This window comes from Aptenodytes forsteri, unplaced genomic scaffold (genome assembly GCF_000699145.1).
Source record: "Aptenodytes forsteri isolate BGI_AS27 unplaced genomic scaffold, ASM69914v1 Scaffold187, whole genome shotgun sequence".
Taxonomy (NCBI): domain Eukaryota; kingdom Metazoa; phylum Chordata; class Aves; order Sphenisciformes; family Spheniscidae; genus Aptenodytes; species Aptenodytes forsteri.
In genome coordinates, this window is record NW_008794084.1 from 492484 (window position 1) to 495826 (window position 3343).

The following is a 3343-nucleotide window of genomic DNA, read 5'->3' on the forward strand; positions in this document are numbered from 1 at the left end:
GGAGGGGACCCAGGAAGCAAAAATAACAACTCCTTTTCCCTTTTTTCCATGGGAAAGGTTTTCATCCAAGTTAAAAATCTTCCCCAAAAATATTCCTGCTAGAGGGAAGCGGGGTTTCTACCGGTCTCATCGCACACCGCTGGTTCCCGTGCAAGGCAACCCACGTGCAAGGCAAGCGGGAGCCGGGCTCCAAGCACCCACCGCCCGAGCTCCCGGTGAGATGGGGCAGATGCCGGAGCCTCCCCCCACCGCCCCCCGAAAGGTGAGGGCGACGCAGGCAGAGCTGCCCGAAGAGGATTTGCACGCTACAAGCCCCTCCGGCCACCGCTCTTGTTCGCAGAAGCGCCCTCCCTCCCACCCGCTCTCGGCTCTTGGGATATTTTCTACGAACAGGGGGAAGGAAAAAAGAGAAGAGGAAATCACCGCGTTACTGGTAAAAATAGCAGAACACCCAGTAGGGAGGCACAGAGGGTTTCAGTTCTGAGCGCTGCGCCGTTTCGCAGAAAGGGGCCCCGGCGTGCAAGCCGGCGGGCGCCCTGCCGTGCTCTCTGACCACCCCATGCCACCACGCACCAGGCCTGCCGCATGTTGCCGGCAGAGAGGACCTGCCCCGCTGCTGGCGATGCACGCAAGCGGCATCGCCCGTGCCCTCCGGCTGACCGCAGCATGGCACGAGCGGGACAGCGTGCCGGTGCCATGCTGGTGCGGCACGGGTAGAGGGGGGCCAGCGAGGGGCCGGCGAGGTGGCAAGGCGTGGGCGTTGCACAATGCCTGCACCTTATCTCTCCCACGCAAAGGCAGTTTGTATGTGTTGTGCAGCAGGCTGCGACCGCAGCCCGTGCCCAGCCGGAGATAAGATATCTGTCACCGGTGCTCGCTGCGCCACGCTGCCGGCAGCGAGCTCCTGCCGCCGCCAGCCCGAGTTCGCGTGATTTGTGAGTGGTTTGCTGGGTCTCTCTGCACCGAGCATCCCCTCTGTGCATTCCCCAGCTGCTTCCCCACTGGCTTGCCCCCCTCAGGTAGCCCTTTTCCGGACCAACTCGAGCATCTCTTTCCAGACCCGTGATACACCCAAGCAATTAGGATGCCCAAGCTCGCAGCCGTCCCCTCTCCCGTGCCAGAAAAAGTCCCAGCAAACCCCCAAGAAGCCAACAGACCGGCCGAAGACATGCAGTAAAATCTGGAAACCCATGAGCCGTCCCTAAAGCCTCGTGCTGCCACGCGTGCGCACTTCCAAGAAGACCGGCTGGGTTTTGGTTGGATTTTTTTTTTAACGTGCAGTCTGTGCTGTGGTTAAATCGAATTTCTTAGAGTCGTACACGGGTTTAGTCTGTGCACGCCGAGATTAGTACAACCTGTCCCTAAATACCATAATAAAAAACACGTAGTAAGCGCTTTGCCTTTATTTATGTCAGCGCTGGTTTCAAGGAGGATGAATCACACTTCCTCCTTAGCACTCCCTTCTAATATGATTTACTATAAATAATGCGCGGAGAAAAGAACGAGGGAAGGTGACAAAGGGCAAAGCGCACGGAGCCCAGCACCGTCCCCAAACTCGGTGGCAAGAGGATAAAAGCACTTTCAACAGTCGCGATGGAGCTGCAAACAGCGTGCATGGGTTGTAATTGGTGTAGCGCGTGGTGCCTAAACGCAAATCTGAATGAAAATTAAAGGACAGGCAATAGCTATGTATTTTTATATACGTATATGAATTGCGCTGTGCCTTTGTAGAAGTCCCTGGGAACAACTTAAAAATCAACACCGGTCCCCACCAATGGGAAAAACCCGTTCTGAGCCTTCGCAGAGCCCAAGCTTTGGGCGCGGGGACACCCGCCGTGCCAGGGGCTGGCTCTGCCAGCCAAAGGGCACGACGCCGGGAGCCGCGCGGGCGTTTCGGCGGGCAGACGGCTTTCTGCTGCCTTTCTGCAGGAAAACTGACTCGGACCTCGTGGCGTCGCGCAGTTATTTCACGTGGAAATAAGAGCCCAGCGCTCTCCCAACGGCGGTGCCAGCCCGGACCCCGCGCCCGCCTGCCTGGGTACCCGCCTCCCCGGGGGGTATTTGTGCTCCTTCCGACCTTGTGAGCCCGCCGGCGATGGAAATGGCCTGGTGTTTGGGGTTGTGGGGTTTTTTTTTTTAGTTTCTCTTTGTTTTTCCGCTCGGTCGATGTCTGCCTTCTTTATAGGTCACCAAGGTGAAAACAGGCATCCTCCTCCCCTCCACGTGTCGCATTTGCAGACAGATGGAGGTATGTTTCTTCGAGAGGGGGGTGCAGGGGTCCCCTCCACGGCGTGCAAGGCAAGTATCACGGCATCACCCGTACCGGCATCCTCCGCTCGCCGCCGTGCCGGCATCCAGCAGCGCTCCCCCCGGCACTCTGCCTTTGCGCACGGGTGATGCCGGCGTGCAGCAAGCCAGCCGCTCCTCGTACAGCGCTAAACAGAGCACGGGGTTATCAGCCCGGCTGATACACACAGATAAACAGCCCATCTCCCGCGCTGACACCGGTAACAAAGCAGGGTGTTTAATGCGGATTTACGGCGGGCAGCTCTAGCGAGGCTCAATACGCCTTACGGCGCTCGTGCCTACGTGGAGAAGTATTTCCTCAATTGCATATCGCCAACTTGTTTGCTAAACAACGTGCCAATAAAACAGCAACGAGACGACGAAGGCCGACGGAAAACTAAACCAGCACAGCGGGGCGCGTATCCGACCATAATCTACTTAAAATCAGTTAAGAACACTACAGCGAAAATGATACGGGCGGCCCTGGCCCTCGGCCAGAGCGCAGAGCCTCGCGCCTACAACCCAAATTTTACGGCGATGCTCTCTTCTTCAGCTGCAGAACGACCGAACCGGCAGATGCTCTTGTCGAAAAGAGGAATCCACCTTTATTTGCGAAAGCACATGGGCCAGCAGTGCTTAATGCTCTCGCAAAGGTATCTGCCGCTCCCCACGTCAGCTGCAGAAGTTATCCGAGACACTGCGAGTGCAAACCGGTGTTCAAAACCGATACCAAGCATTTCGGGCACGCTTCAGCCTAGATAAAGATTATCTGGAACGAATGCACACGCAATGTTTCCGACACCCCAAAGCAGGTCGTTGCAACCGGGCTCGAGCCTGGGAGTAAGAGTAGATGTCACGACCACATCGAAAGCTCGTAAGCCCATTTTAAAAGGCATCTAACCACATGCAGATTCACCTGCCTTGTTTGCCTTTATTCATAAGGATGCATAAACCTTTCTCTGTTGCTCATGTTATACGAATCTCTTCCATCTTAATTCCCCCACGAGCCACACTCATTTCGGCTGGTACCCATCACACCCCGCCGCTTTGCCAACCC

The 3343-nt window shown here is 56.6% G+C and overlaps 1 protein-coding gene across 1 annotated transcript in view; it reads right to left on the reverse strand.

Annotated features, from left to right (window-relative positions):
• Positions 1-3343, reverse strand: part of ZBTB16 (zinc finger and BTB domain containing 16) — a 65450-nt gene that overhangs the window by 54010 nt on the left and 8097 nt on the right.